This window comes from Stenella coeruleoalba, assembly GCF_951394435.1.
Source record: "Stenella coeruleoalba genome assembly, chromosome: 4".
Lineage (NCBI taxonomy): Eukaryota > Metazoa > Chordata > Mammalia > Artiodactyla > Delphinidae > Stenella > Stenella coeruleoalba.
In genome coordinates, this window is record NC_137149.1 from 47,236,993 (window position 1) to 47,254,153 (window position 17,161).

Here is a 17,161-nt window from a genome sequence, read left to right on the forward strand (position 1 = left end):
TATGCTAATATCTCTGAAGTTTTTGTTTTAGAAAAGAGACTCCACACCAGGGAAAAATTAAACGTTATGATAAGGGAATATTTAATTCCCTTCCTCACCCTGGAGTGAAATTCCCCCATCTGTTGGAGGGAATGCAATTGAACAGAAGCAATCTGAATACATCACTGCTTTAATATGCAGTGGGAGCCATTGTAATATGGCAGTTGGTGGGTAACCTCTGATGTCCAGTGTCTGGTTTTCAAAACCCCAGCTCCTGCGTACATCCACTGTGCGACCTTGGGCAAGTCAAATCAACCCCTAGTGCCTCACTTGTGAATAGCACCCACCTATAAGCATTGTTTCAAGGGTAAAATGACTTACACTGTATGGAGTACTTAAAGTAAGCACTTATTAAACATTCAATAAATATTAACTATTATTATCAGTGATTCTCTCTCATTCCCCTTGTAGGGTGTTTATGCTGAAAGCGGATATATTTTTGGAGATAGCTACTCAGAAGGGAGATTCCAAACCCAATCGGAACATGTGAGAGCATCCTCACCTAATGCTTTGGTTACTGTATTGGAACCACCTCTGCTCACTGGTTTCCTCCTGAATCATAACCCTAAACCATCATCCTATTTTTCAGAATTCCTGGTCAAATAAGTTGTCCCACTGACCGCATAGACATCATCTTTTAGTCCATTCAGTACTTTTAATCCTAGTGCCAGCCACATGTGCTATCAAGGATGACATGGTGCAGGGGGTGTTGTTCCTCTCTCCAGCTCTTTGGACCACAATCCCCAAGCCACACAGACACGGTCTCTTCCTTTCCAGACCTCACCTCAAACTTTCCACTTTGCTTCACATGATGATGGTGGCTCAGCCCTGCCCATTTGGACTCTACGTGTATCTTCAGTTTCTCGACTCATCTCAGAATTGGATTGAAAGCCTATTTTACTTTGCTCTTTTGTAATTTTTCTTTCGCTTAGTTTGACAGTATTTAGAGCCAGTTATTTTTAAAAGCTTCTAAGTAACCCATTGTCTTTTTCTATCGGGACCAGCATTAGGAAATACTCTCAAGATGAAATAAGAATTAAACCTAACAGCCCATTAAGTGTGTTGCTGCTGGCTTCATTAGAGCCTCCCAAGTCGGAAATCCACTGGGTGTACACATTCAGGTCAAGACCACAGTATTCAGAGAGGTCTCTTTATCTGGCAAGTTTTGGGAAACCTTTTAAAAATATGACTTTTTCTTTAATGCTCTAATAGTATTTCCTACATCAAACTCTTCCCAGTCTGGATTCTCGAACACCAATATCCTAACAAGATAATTAATAAAGATCCAGAAACTGTGTGAAAGGGATTTGAGATTCAAATCCAAGTTACCAGCTGAGGAAGACTGAGGAAGTTTTTTTTTCCCCTTTTTAAGTCTTTGGTTCTGAATCTGCAGAATGGAGATAAAAATGTCTATGTCACAGGACCTGGAAAAAATTAATGATAAGATAAATAAGGTGCCCAGCACCACGACTGGCATATAAAAAGTACTTAATAAAGAGTTATGATTATTTTCAATCTTTCAGGACAGTACAATTTATTTTCTGGCAATGAGTCTGCACTTTCTTCCCTTTTGATTGGGAATTTATGAGCTCAGTGTCCTGACACTGGTTAGCTCATGCTGACCAAAAGCTATGATCAGCAGTTATAAACGTCTGTATTTGAAATCAGGAAAATAAATTATTTGTGGGTGTAGAGTGGAGCAAATCTCTCACGCAATGAAGCCCAAGGGTGAAAAATTACACAAGTGAACCATGACAAGTGGGTGCTATTAAAGAGCTGGGGTTTTGGAGTCTCTGTCTGACCATAAGCAAGCTTTTGAATGGCTCTGAGGTTTGGGTTCATCCTCTGAGAATGCTCATAATATACTGTGCCTTCCCCAGGGTTAGTGATGATGAAAATTGAGATAATATGTAAAATGCCTAGCACTGGCCTGAGACACAGTAGACTCCCCACAAATGATCATTTTCAACTCTTCCTTTATGGTAAAACACTGGGAACCACCGTTTTATCCCCGTATCCACTCACCAATGCACACATGCTTGGGAATGTGTGCATTTATTCCTGAGAATGACAGCCTCGTATATCATACGAGTAGCAGGTGATTAGGTTAGACAGCAAGCCTGAGTCTAGGAGATTCAGTGCTGGCTCCCATAGATCTAATTAATCTCACAGCTATGTCCTGATTTCTTAAACAGGAGACCTCTCTCAAAATTCCTTTGAAAACATATTTCTTTCTTTTTTCCTCCCACCCACATTTTAACTTTTAAATTGGATTCTGTTCTAGATGTCGATCCCGGCATCCTCCATTGGCTACCACTTTGCCTCTCATCCTAATGGGCTCCTTAAAGCCTCATGAAGCCTTTTTTTGTGTCCACCAGCATCCCAATTCTCCCCTTTCTGTCCTTGAGAGAAAAGTGCTTCTAAGAGGTGGAGGAGGAATGTGCTGGGGAAAAGCCTAAGAATTATCCTGGCTGAATTTGGTATTTGCTTCAATCTTTGATCTCGGATGCAGTAAAGTGTCAGCCAGACCAAAGTCATTTTATATATAGGCCTGCATAAGTGAAGTGGAGGGACTTCATGGTTAAATGATTAAAACGTTCCATAGAAGGTGCAAGATCAAAGGGCTGATGTCTGGTTTTATATTTCTCTGAGGTCCCGCAGGCCATGTGGGTGACACAGATGACCTTGGGCGTGAAAGTATTCAAAGGCTGGTGTTTGTTTGTTTTATTCTAAAACGTGATTTGTGTTTCCCAGGGCTGCCTGGTGACAGGTTGTATTGTGGGCTCCCCACGGCCCCAGTCTGTGTTTAAGGGGGGCTTTCATTGGAACAGCAACCATAGGCAAGAGGGCATGACCCTGTCATGTTGCCACCAGCACTTCTTTCTGCCAAACCCCAAGGAAACAGACTCCATTATATTACGGGAAGGAAAAGACCACAGTCTTCTCTCGCTTTTTTTCTTATTTCCAGTGAGAGTCAAGGAGAGGTTCACAAAGTCCAGGGTCAGTCTCTGGACCTAAGACAAAAGAGAAACCAGAAAATTTCCCATTGTCCCAACTGTCCTTGTAGGAGGGGAGGGAATCTGCTGGGCAGACATTTTTCTCAAGGTCCTCCAGTTACAGGAAACTTAGCAGGGGAGGAAGAAGGATCTGCTGTCCAGAGAAGCATCATCAACTATCTTGGGTGACATGGAGCCTTGACAATGGAATAGCTACCATTTATCAAGGAGCTGCTCTTTGCCAGGCACCAGCTCAAAGTGCAACTCACCCCTTGCAAAGTCTTTCATCCTCCTTCCTAATGGACATTGTGGAGGCCAGAGTGTGGAGGTGACTCCCTGAGATCACACAGTTTGAGCTGAGATTTGAACCCATGTTGATCTGGCTCTGAAGTCCACACCTCCTCAATCACCCTGTGTTGGGGTGAATTGTGTCCACCACGTGATAGTCACATGGTGAAGTCCTAGCCTCAGAATGTGACTGTCCTAAGAGATAGGGCCTTTAAAGGGGTCAATAAGTTAACATGAATTCATTTGGGTGGGAACTAAATGAATATGGCTGGTTTCCTTATATAAAGGGGAAATTTGGACACAGACTGTTACAGAGGGAAGACCATATGAAGACACCAGGAGAAGATGGCCATCTTCAAGCCAAGGAGAGAGGCCTCAGAAGAAACCGACCCTGTTGACCCCTTGATCTTGGATTTTCAGCCTCCTGTAGAACTGTGAAAAAATACATTGCTGTTGGTTAAGCCACCCAGTCTGAGATACTTTGTTATGGCAGTCTGGAAAATTAATAGATATTCCTAGAGTTTGTCTGATTTCCCAAAGGAACAACCCAGGGACGCAGGTGCTAGAGACACATCCCTCTAACTTACTCTGTGTGAGACACATACAATGAACTTATCAAAAAGTTGCTTTTTAAGGTACTTGAGTATAATTTCTGCTGAAAGAATACTGGTTCTTTTTTTTTAACTCTTTATGGGAGTATCATTGATTTACAATGGTGTGTTAGTTTCTGCTGTATAACAAAGTGAATCCGCGATACGTATACATATCCTCATATCCCCTCCCTTTGGCATCTTCCTCCCACCCCTCTAGGTGGTCACAGACACCGAGCTGATCTCCATGTGCTATGTGGCTGCTTCCCACTAGCTATCTGTTTTACCTTTGGTAGTGTATATATGTCCATGCCACTCTCTCACTTCGTCCCAGCCTACCCTTCCTCCCCGCCGTGTCTTCAAGTCCATTCTCTACGTCTGCATCTTTATTCCTGTCCTGCCCTAGGTTCTTCAGAACCACTTTTTTTTTTTGCATTCCATATATATGTGTTAGCATACAGTATTTGTTTTTCTCTTTCTGACTTACTTCACTCTATGACAAACACTAGGTCCATCCACCTCACTACAAATAACTCAATTTCATTTCTTTCATGGCTGAGTAATACTCCATTGTATATATGCTCCATATCTTCTTTATCCATTCATCTGTCGATGGACATTTAGGTTGCTTCCATGTCCTGGCTATTGTAAATAGAGCTGCAGTGAACATTGTGGTACATGACTTTTTTGAATTATGTTTTTCTCAGAGTATATGCCCAGTAGAGAGATTGCTGGGTGGTATGGTAGTTCTATTTTTAATTTTTTAAGGAATGTCCATACTGTTCTCCATAGTGGCTGTATCAATTTAGATTCCCACCAACAGTGTAAGAGGATACCCTTTTCTCCACACCCTCTCCAGTATTTATTGTTTGTAGAATTTTTTTATTTATTTTTTTGCGGTACGTGGGCCTCTCACTGTTGTGGCCTCTCCCGTTGCGGAGCACAGGCTCCAGACGCGCAGGCCCAGCGGCCATGGCTCACGGGCCCAGCCGCTCCGCGGCACGTGGGATCCTCCCGGACTGGGGCACAAACCCGCATCCCCTGCATCGGCAGGCGGACTCTCAACCACTGCGCCACCAGGGAAGCCCTGTTTGTAGAATTTTTGATGATAGCTATTCTGACTGATGTGAGGTCATACTTCATTGTAGTTTTCATTTTCATTTCTCTAATGATTACTGATGTTGAACATCCTTTCATGGGTTTGTTGGAAATCTTTATATCTTCTTTGGAGAAATGTTGATTTGGATTGAGTTGTTTGTTTTTTTGATATTGAGCTGCATGAGCTGCTTGTATATTTTGGAGATTAATCCTTTGTCAGTTGCTTTGTTTGCAAATATTTTCTCCCATTCTGAAGGTTGTCTTTTCGTCTTGTTTATGTTTCCTTTGCTGTGCAAAAGCTTTGAAGTTTCATTAGGTCCCATTTGTTTATTTTTGTTTTTATTTCCATTTCTCTAGGAGACGGGTCAATAAGGACCTTGCTCTGATTTATGTCATAGAGTGTTCTGCCTATGTTTTCCTCTAAGAATTTTACAGTGTCTGGACTTATATTTGGGTGTTTAATCCATTTTGAGTTTCTTTTTGTGTATGGTGTTAGGGAGTGTTCTAATTTCATTCTTTTACATGTAGCTGTCCCGTTTTCCCAGCACCACTTATTGAGGAGGCTGTCTTTTCTCCATTGTATATTCTTGCCTCCTTTACCAAGGATAAGGTGACCATATATGTGTGGGTTTATCTCTGGTATTTCTATCCTGTTCCATTGATTTATATTTCTGTTTTTGTGCCAGTACCATACTGTCTTGATTACTGTAGCTTTGTAGTATAGTCTGAAGTCAGGGACCCTGATTCCTCCAGCTCAGTTTCTCTCTTTTTTTTTTTCTTTTTGTGGTACATGGGCCTCTCACCACTGCGGCCTCTCCCACTGCGGAGCACAGGCTCCAGACGAACAGGCTCAGCAGCCATGGCTAATGGGCCCAGCTGCTCCGCAGCACATGGGATCCTCCCGGACTGGGGCACGAACCTGTGTCCCCTGCATCGGCAGGCGGACTCCCAACCACTGTGCCACCAGGGAAGCCCCTCCTTCATTTCTTTTTCATTTATTTCTGATCTGATCTTTATGATTTCTTTCCTTCTGCTAAGTTTGGGGGTTTTTTATTCTTCTTTCTCTAATAGCTTTAGGTTTAAGGTTTGGTTATTTATTTGAGATTTTTCTTGTTTCTAGAGGTAGGAGTCTATTGCTATAAACTTCCCTCTTAGAACCACTTTTGCTGCATCCCAAAGTTTTTGCGTCGTCCTGTTTTAATTGTCATTTGTTTCTAGGTATTTTTTGATTTCCTCTTTGATTTCTTCAGTGATCTCTTGGTTATTTAGTAGTGTATTGTTTAGCCTCTATGTGTTTGTATTTTTTACAGATTTTTTTCTGTAATTGATATCTAATCTCATAGTGTTGTGGTTAGAAAAGATACTTGATATGATTTGAATTTTCTTAAACTTACCAAAGCTTGATTTGTGACCCAAGATATGATCTATCCTGGAGAATGTTCCATGAGCACTTGAAAAGAATGTGTATTCTGTTCTTTGTGGATGGAATGTCCTATAAATATCAATTAAGTCCATCTTGTTTATTGTAATATTTAAAGTTTGTGTTTCCTTATTTATTTTCACTTTAGATGATCTGTCCATTGGTGAAAGTGGGGTGTTAAAGTCCCCTACTATGAATGTGTTACTGTCGATTTCCCCTTTTATGGCTGTTAGTATTTGCCTTATGTATTGAGGTGCTCCTCTGTTGGGTGCATAAATATTTACAATTGTTATATCTTCTTCTTGGATTGATCCCTTGATCATTATGTAGTGTCCTTCATTGTCTCTTGTAATAGTCTTTCTTTTAAAGTCTATTTTGTGTGATATGAGGGTTGCTACTCTAGCTTTCTTTTGATTTCCATTTGCATGGAATATCTTTTCCTAGCCCCTCACTTTCAGACTGTATGTGTTCCTAGGTCTCAAGTGGGTCTCTTGTAGATAGCATATATACAGGTCTTGTTTTTGTAACCATTCAGCCAGTCTATGTCTTTTGGTTGGAACATTTAATCCATTTACATTTAAGGTAGTTATTGATATGTATGTTCCTATTACCATTTTCTTAATTGTTTGGGGTTTTTTATTGTACCAGCTTTTCCTTCTCTTGTGTTTCCTGCCTAGAGAAGTTCTTTTAGCATTTGTTGTAAAGCTGGTTTCGTGGTGCTGAATTCTCTTAGCTTTTGTTTGTCTGTAAAGGTTTTAATTTCTGTGTCGAATCTGAATGAGATCCTTGCTGGGTAGAGTAATCATGGTTGTAGGTTTTTCCTTTTCATCACTCTAAATATGTCCTGCCATAGCCTTCTGGCTTTCAGAGTTTCTGCTGAAAGGTCAGCTGTTAAACTTATGGGAATTTCCTTGTATCCTATGTGTTGCTTTTCACTTGCTGCTTTTAATATTTTTTCTTTGTATTTAATTTTTGATAATTTGATTAATATATGTCTTGACGTGTTTCTCTTGCATTTATCCTGTATGGGACTCTCTGTGTTTCCTGGACTTGATTGATTATTTCCTTTTCCATATTAGGGAAATTTTCAACTATAATCTCTTCAAATATTTTCTCAGTCCCTTTCTTTTCCTCTTATTTTCCTGTGACCCCTATAATTCGAATGTTGGTGCATTTAATGTTGTCCCAGAGGTCTCTGATGCTGTCCTCAATTCTTTTCATTCTATTTTCTTTATTCTGCTCTGCAATAGTTATTTCCATTATTTTATCTTCCAGGTCACTTGTCCGTTCTTGTGCCACAGTTATCCTGCTATTGATTCCTTCTAGAGAATTTTAAATTTTATTTATTGTGTTGTTCATCATTGTTTGTTTTCTCTTTAGTTCTTCTAGTTCCTTGTTAAATGTTTCTTGTATTTTCTCCATTCTATTTCCAAGATTTTGAATCATCTTTACTATCATTTCTCTGAATTCTTTTTCAGGTAGACTGCCTATTTCCTCTTCATTTGTTTGATCTCTTGGGTTTTTACCTTGCTCCTTCATCTGTTGTGTATTTCTCTGTCTTCTCATTTTGCTTAACTTGCTGTTTTTGGGTTCTCCTTTTCACAGGCTGCAGGTTCATAATTCCCATTGTTTTTGGTGTCTGCCCCCAGTGGGTAATGTTGGTTCAATGGGTTGTGTAAGCTTCCTGGTAGAGGGGACTGATGCCTGTGTTCTGGTGGACAAGGCTGGATCTTGTCTTTCTGCCTGGCAGGACCATGTCCATGGTATGTTTCAGGGTGTCTGTGAACTCATTATGATTTTAGGCAACCTCTCTGCTAATGGGTGGCATGTGTTCCTGTCTTGCTAGTTGTTTGGCATGGGGTTCCAGCACTGGAGCTTGCTGGTCATTGAGTGGAGCTGGGTTTTAGCATTGAGACGGAGATCTCTGGGAGAGCTCTTGCCTATTGATGTTACGTGGGGCCGGGAGGTCTCTGGTGGACCAATGTCCTGAATTTGGCTCTCCCACCTCAGAGGCTCAGGCCTGACACCTGGCCAGAGCACCAAGGTCCTGTCAGCCACGTGGCTCAGAATAGAAGGGAGAAATTTTTTAAAAAAGAAAGAAAGAAAGAAAAGAAAAGTATGTTATTGAAATAAAAAATTATTAAAATAAAAAAATTAAAAAGTAATAAAGAAAAAGAAAGAAGAGAGAAAGCAAACCAAAAAACAAATCCACCAATGATAACCAGAACTAAAAACTGTGCTAAAAAACAAAACAAAACAAAAAACAGACAGACAAAACCCTTGAGTAAATGGTAAAAGCAAACCTATACAGACAAAAATCACACAAAGAAACATACACATATTCACTCACAAAAAGAGAAAAAGGAAAATATATATATATATATAAAAGGAAGAGAGCAACCAAATCAATAAGCAAATCTACCAATGATAATAAGCTCTAAATACTAAACTAAGATAAACATAACACCAGAAATAAATAAGAGGCAGAAAGCAAACCCTAAGTCTACAGTTGCTCCCAAAGCCCACCGCCTCAATTTTGGGATGATTTGTTGTCTATTCAGTTATTCCACAGATTCAGGGTACATCGAGTTGATTGTGGAATTTAATCTGCTGCTCCTGAGGCTTCTGGGAGAAATTTCCCTTTCTCTTCTGTGTTCGCACAGCTCCTGGGGTTCAGCTTTGGATGTGGCCCCACCTCTGCTTGTAGGTTGCCCTCTGGTGTCTTTTCATCACCCAGACAGGAGGGGGTTAAAGGAGTGACTGATTAGGGGGCTCTGGCTTACTCAGGCCAGAGGAGAGGTAAAGGTATGGAATGTGCGGGGCGAGCCTGTGGTGGCAGAGGCTGTTGTGACATTGCAACAGCCTGAGGTGCGCCGTGTGTTCTCCCAGGGAAGTTGTCCCTAGATCACGGGACGCTGGCAGTGGCTGGCTGCAAGGCTCCCGGGAGGGGAGGTGTGGATAGTGACCTATGCTTGCACACAGGCTTCTTGGTGGTTGCAGCAGCAGCCTTAGCGTTTCATTACCATCTCTCATGCCCGCACTGATAGCCACGGCTTGCGCCCATCTCTGGAGCTCATTTAGGTGGTGCTCTGAATCCCCTCTCCTTGTGCATCCCGAAACAATGGTCTCTTGCCTCTTAGGCAGTTCCAGACTTTCTCCCGGACTCTCTCCAGCTAGCTGTGGCACACTAGCCCCCTTCAGGCTGTGTTCATGCAGCCAACCCCAGTCCTCTCCCTGGGATCTGACCTCAGAAGCCCAAACCTCAGCTCCCAGCCCCCACCCACCCTGGTGGGTGAGCAGACAAGCCTCTCAGGCTGGTGAGTGCTGGTTGGCACCGATCCTCTGTGTGGGAATCTCTCCGCTTTGCCCTCTGCACCCCTATTGCTGCGCTCTCCTCCATGTCCCTGAAGCTTTCCCCCTGCCCACGCCCTGTCTCCACCAGTGAAGGGGCTTTCTAGTGTGTGGAAACATTTCCTCCTCCACAGCTCCCTCCCACTGGTGCAGGTCCCATCCCTATTCTTTTGTCTCTGTTTTTTCCTTTTTCTTTTGCCCTACCCAGGTACATGGGGAGTTTCTTGCCTTTGGGAAGTTGGAGGTCTTCTGCCAGAGTTCAGCAGGTGTTCTGTAGAAGTTGTTCCACATGTAGATGTATTTATGGGGAGGAAGGTGATCTCCACGTCTTACTCCTCCGCCATCTTGAAGGTCCTCCACCCCAGCATATTGGTTCTTATATAGGGAAGTTCTGATCATAGTATGGAAGGTTCTGGATAAGGAGTTCACATCCTTTGAGAAGTGTTCCATAACCCCATGTCTCCAAAATAATTTAGATCAATCCCTTTTTTGGTACTTGAACGCCTAGTGCATGCCTTCTTCTCAACATTTACACTCTTCTCTATAATTACTAACGTAACTCTGCGTCCTACACTGTAAATACCTTGAGATCCCGAATTTGTCTTATTTGACTTTATGTTGTCAAGACCAAGAAAAAGCCTTTATTCGGGATAGTTGAATGAATCAGTGAAGCCACTGATTCATTCACACCTGAATGAGGCCAGACACACCTGAATGAGGTCACCATCCACCACAATTACCTTGACAGGTACCATGGTGCTGTCAGTAAGCTCCAGGTGAGATTCCTGGAGTTAGGAACATAAACAAAAAGGAGCAACCCACGTTCAAAAATTAAAGAGCCTGTGGCCTTTTGAACTTGTTGGAAGGAATTTTGAGCTGATGCAGGTACTTGACTCCCAGGGAGTAGAAACAAAGATGGCATGCACAGGATGTGGGCAGAAAGGGAGCTCTTTGAGGGAGAAATAAGGCAAGGTGGCTGCAAAAGACCTGGTCCAGTGGACAGAGCCTAGGTAGAGGGGATGGCAGAGCCCAGCATTCTGGCAGACCCATCCCAAAAGCCTGTGGGGCACCTACCACGCAGCCCCACCTGCAGTGCGCTGCAGTTGTAGAAACTTTTAAGCAGCTTATCCCTTCTTCTTCCCTTTCCTTTTCCTCATTGCCCCACCTTCTTTCTACTTTCCTCATCCCTCCCCCTTTCCCTTAAATTTCTGTCTTGCTTATATCCCTTAGAATTTAGTGAACACAATGTTGAAAACGCCAGCCTCCTTTACTTTTGCAAAGATAAACCGTGGCCAGGAGCTGTGCTGATGTCACATCCAGAGTTCTATACAAGGACCAGGACCAGGACCTCCATAAGGTCCTCCTTATGGAGGGTGACTATAAGGAGTCCCCCAACAAAAGCAAACATCCTGGGCTTGCTTTTTCAACAAACATTACCTAATTTGTCCCACTTTTCTAAAAGCTATAGAGTCTTGTGTTTTGTCTTAATAAAGGTGACCCTGTTCTTTTGTGTGACTCTTAAAGATAAGAGTTACAAGCTCTGAAGAGTTGTCTTAGGAGAGAGCAAGCTGTCAGCTAAATAAGGGCTGTCATTAGATATATGGTCAGTAAATATATGAGTGAGGTCATGGCATGGCTCTTCAGACACTGTTCTTTCTCACTCAGCTCTCTTTCCTTGGTCACCCAAACCAGAACATTTGAATTTTGCACTCCATCCTGGAAGGCTGTTTTCTTCTTTATAGTCCCAGAACCTACCAAGGAAGGGAATGCACATGTCTGCAATGCCTCTTACATGCTGGGCCCAACCTAATGCATGTGACTCACTCTTCTTTGTTAATAGAAAAGCAACTTGGAGATGGTGTACTATTGATGAGAGGTCACAAGAACCATCCACCCATCCCTCTATCTAGCCATCCAACAAATGTTCATTGTACATGTACTATTGGCTCAATTGGGTACCATGCTAAGGAACAGGGTAAACACCAAGGAGTGATGTCCAACAGGCATAGATCCCAAGAAACAAACAAGCCCATGGTGGAGACTTGAAATTCTAAATAGCAATGTGAGGCTTCAACAGCAATAAAATATCAGATACATAAAGCTCTAGAAGCAACTTAGGATTTGGACCAACTAAGTGACATAGATAAGAAAAAAGCATCTCATGATAGGGTTAGATTTAAAGCTGCTGCTTGAAGGTATGTCTGTATGAATGAGCAGAAGGCACAATTTTAGCAGGGATAATAGTGTGAATAAAGGGTAAGAAGAGAAATGTGCATAGTGAGTAAGGAAGATCACTAACAGTCCTGTCAAGAAAGGAGGATGCTCAGGTCAGGGAGTGGAAGAAGATGAGATGAAAAAAATAGTGTAGCAGATTGAATAGTATTCTCCCCCAAATTCATGTCCACCCAGACCTCAGAATGTAACCTTATTAAGAAATAGAGTCTTTGCAGACTTAATTAGTTAAGATAAGATCATACTAGACTAGAGTGGGCCTTTAATCCAATGAGTGGTGTCCTTATGTAAACAGGAGGGGACAAACAGAAAGATGCAGGGAAGTAGGTGATGTGAAGATGGAGGCATAGATTGACTCATCGGTCTACAGGAAAAGGAGAGCCAAGGGTTGTTGGGACCCACCAGAAGGTAAAAAGAGGCAAGGAGATATTCTTCCTTAGAGCATTCAGAGGGAGTGTGGCCCTCCTGACACCTTGATTCTAGTCTCCAGAACTGTGGCAAAATAACTTTCTCTTGTTTTAAGCTACCAGTTTGAGATAATTTGTTATGGAAACCCTAGGAAACTAATACAGTTAGGTTAGCACAGATTAAGATTCTCACTGTGGAGTCAAGCACATGAGGGTTCACATCCCAGGTCTGCAGTTTCCTAGCTGAGAGACTTTGAACAAGTCAATTTTAATTCTTCAAACTTTAATTCCTTAGCTATAATGTGGATAGATAATAATACCTACCACACATGGTTTCTGTAAGAATTAAATGAGATAAAATATGTAATGTATTTAACCTGGTACCTGATACAGAATAAGCACCCAGACCATGTATCTTATGATCACCATTATCATTCATTATTTTTAATAATACTCAGTGCTCTCAATATTCAAAGAACTCTGACAGATGATACATGCAATGTGAAAATTAATATTTCTTACTCTTAAATTACTGTCTTGGTCAGCTTGGACTACTATAACAAAAATACCATAGACTGGGTGGCTTAAACAACAGACATTTATTTCTCACTCTTCTGGAACTGAGAAAGTCCAAGATCAAAGTGTCAGAAGATCTGGTTCATGGTGAGGGCTCATTTTCTGGCTTGTAGACAGCCACCTTCTTGCTGTGTGTTCACATGGCCATTCCTCTGTGCATTTGTGTTAAGAGAAAGAGACAGATATTTCTCTTTCTTTCTGTTTTTATAAGGGCACTAATCCCATCATGAGGGCCCCATCCTCATGACCTCATCTAATCCTAATTATAGCCCAAGGGTTCTACTGCAAATATCATCACATTGGGGGTTAGAGCTTCAACATAGGAATTTAGAGAGACACAAACATGCAGCCCATAAGAGCTGCCCAAACTAAAAAGAATTATATCATCTACATGTATACAGAGTAACACAGTGAAAACTTCAATATACTATTATCTATTGATGTTTTACTATAAATGTTAGGTTTTCTAACACACAAAACAATATTTCCCTTTTTCCAACATTTTCACTTCTACTTTGCATCAGAGGCAGCAACGGCAGTAGAAAACACATTAGAAGCCTCCTGTTTTGGAAAATGCAGGATCTTTTGGCTATAAGACTAGTTACACTGGCAAAGTGAGAGCCAGCTGAGACATATCAGAATAATATCAGTTGAAAGAAAACGTTTGGCAAGCCAGGAATACCCATACCATCTTAAATTTTGGTCAGTGTCCTGGGATAATTGTTCACCCCTTTCCAGACTTTGCCTTTGTGGGTAAAAATCTTAAATTGAACATTTTAACAAGTGGTTAAGAAACTGGATTTTCGAATCTGTTAAGTCATTTCTTCTTCCCAACAGGGAGAGACTGGGAGGCAGCTCTCCTGTCAAATGCTGGCTGGTGAATTCCTCAGGGTTGATCTTACAGCTCACAGAGCTATTCATCATTTTAGTGAGTATACTCAGAGGGGGCCCCTGGTGATTTACATGCTCCAGATAAATTATGATGCCTCTCATGATGTTATCATCATTTCGGCTCATGGATTCGAACACTTTCTGGGAGAGGACTTTTTTTACCCTTTCTTAAATGATGAACAACTCCCAGACAGATTATATTGTAGTTGTCAAGAAAAAAGATATAGGTATGTTTTCTTAAAGATAAACAACTCGGCCACCACAGCTAGTCGGCCTAGCAACAGGAAAACATTGTCCACTGAGAGTTCACTGTTTATACCACCTGGAAAAGATCATCACACTTGCTTGGTCTTTTATTCCTATTCTATTTAATGATGAATATTCTCCTGTAGTTTTACCAGGCTATTCCATCTCCAACAGGGGATATCCTAAATAAAACAAAATGTCTGCTTCTCAATTCCAGTAAATCTACAAGGTGTCAGTGCTTGGCTTTGACCTCATTTGACCTTGAGTTGATTGGGCTTTGCATTCTGCCCTGATCACAGACCAGGTGATGGAAAATGTGTTTTCCTTTCCCCAAGCCTGCCTTGTGGCTTCTGTTGGTGGTACATCTCACCACAGTCTTTTGGTGCTAGACCATAAACTTCCAAGATGAGCGTGGTAAGCAGAATAATGCCTCCCCATTCAAAGATGTTCACGTCCTAATTCCTGGGATCTGTGAATATGTTATGTTTTATTGCAAGGGGGCATTAAGGTTGCAGATAAAATTAAATTTGCTAATCAGCTGACATTGAAATGGAAAGAGGAGTCTGGATTATCCAGGTGGGCCCAGTGAAATTACTGGATTATTCAGGTGGGCCCAGAGAGAAATGCAGCCTGCCAACACCTTGATTATAGTCCTATGGGACACATACGGACTTCCAACCTCCAGAACTGTGAGTTAATATATTTATGTTGCTTTAAGTCAACGTTCGTGGTAATTTGTTAAAGCATCAATAGGAAACAAATAATAGGAGAAGCATTTTAATTGTCTTCCACTTTGAACACTCAGCCCAGTGCTGGCACATAGCAGCTACTTAATAAATGGGGGGTGAATGAATGAATGACGTCCCAATGTCACAAAACAAACGTCCTATCTTTCAAAGTTTCTGATCCCCCTGGAATGCTCTGGGTTCTTTGTTCCTCTCTGTAGATGCTTCTAGTTCTCCTTTCACTTTCACAACAGTTGGGGACCATTCCATGGACTCCAATGAGTCAATCTGCTCCCTTTGACAGTTTAGTCCCTGGATTCTCTTAGATGATCCATCATTTCAAAGGGAAGTGTCACCACCTTTCTCACTTCTGTAGCTTCATTCCTACTCTTTTCTTCACCTTGGTGCTCAAACCTCTTAAAATACCTGGACTTTCCCAATGCATCACTTCCTCTATGATGCAGATGCTGTTTCTTGTTTTGTCTTCGTTTTCTGTTTTTTTTTTTTTCTTTGTCATGGGTATATACTTGTTCTCTTGGTTCAGGTGACAAGCTGATATTTGTCCTTCAAAACTTACATTATACAGTACTTCCAGGAGACTTCTTTGACTCTTAGATGTAATTATTTAAATCTTCCCTTTGGCTTTTCTTTTAAACTTCCTTACTATGGTTATTGATGCATTTGGTTTTTACAGTAAAACTTGGCTTCTTCCTTTTCTTTCCCCTCATTTTAGTGTCGACAACCTCATGTCCTGTAACAATATCTTTTACACAAAAGGCTTTCAATCATTATGTAGTAGTTAATGAATATGTGGTAGTTAGGAATTTAACCTTTGAAATTTTAAAGTAAGAAGATATTTACGTCTATATTAGGAAGGACTGGCAGAATTTTCACCTAGGAGAGAAGAACCTTCTATTATCAGCGTGCCCTGAGATTTAGGAAGGCAAACCATTTAACTTTATTTTTTTAATAATATATTTTTTTCACTAATACAAATCACCAGTATATTGTCAGAAGTAATTCTTTTTATTTTGGGTTGAAAAGTTGGGGCTGCATTACCTAGTGTATAGTATTCAATTCAGAGCAGACGTCTTATATGATTAAGATTTTATAGTGTGTGTTCTCACTTAGTGTAAAGGAAAGGAAAAGGTAAAACAAAAGGATTCCTAAAGCTAGTAAATTGTGTTTAATGGAATCAGTTAAAATTATCGTTTGTCGGATGGCAGGTTCTGAGAAAAACATTACCTCCATAACTTTTTTTTTTCTCAAATCTGTTGAAATCTCTTGGAAATGAGCATAGGTTGAGAGGAGGAGGTTAAGGTCAAGTTTATATAACTGAATCAACTGACTTGATGATTATTTTGGCTGTCTTCATGATTGATTTCTCTATGTCATTCAGAATTAATCAGGAGAAAACTCAGGTAATCAGGTCAGCTGAGCCTGAGTCTTGTTCGATGACCATATGTGACATGGCTAAGGAGTTATTTTCTTCACATGCCATGTCCACTGATCATCAACCAAAAGGGGAATCACTGGGTTTTCTCCATGGAATTGTGATTAAGGAGGGAGAGGAGGACTGAGTTTAGTTGCAGTCAAGCATAAAGGAAACAGCAAATATGTTCTTTGCAAATGGTTGGTATCACAGATCCTGTTTTCAGGATATTGTGGTTCCATAATTTGAAACTAGAATTTATGACTGCATTATTTTCAGTGACATAAACATTCCTATGGATTTATGAGTATCCCCTCATTAGAAGAAGTGTCCATGAATCACATAAAAAGAAAGTATTCTTACTAATATCACTTAGAATGAATTCTGTATTACAGGCACTTACAGAGATGTAAGCCCTTGGCAAACAAGCACTAGGATTGTCAGATTAGCAAACTAAAATATAGGACACCCAGTTAAACTTGCATTTCATATAAACCACAACATTTTTAGTACAAGTAAGTCTCACATATTGCGTGGGACATACTTATATTGGAAAAAGGTGTTGTTTATCTGATATTTAACTGGACAACTCTATTTTATCTGGCAGGCTTCACAGGTACTCTCTGGCATATGCTATCTTTAATGGCTTTAAACAACTGCAATTGTAGCAGCATGTATGTGAACCCAACTAAATGTCCTTTTAATGACCATATTTAATTATCTGATTAATGGAGTTATAATTTAAAGATGTTAAATAAGGATGAAGTCTCAAATGTGTTTACTAAAAAGTTAGTAAGTCTAGTTTGGAAAGAGGATGACACTAAGTAATGACTCTGGGAATTGTGCTGGAAAAATTTATGATAGTCACAT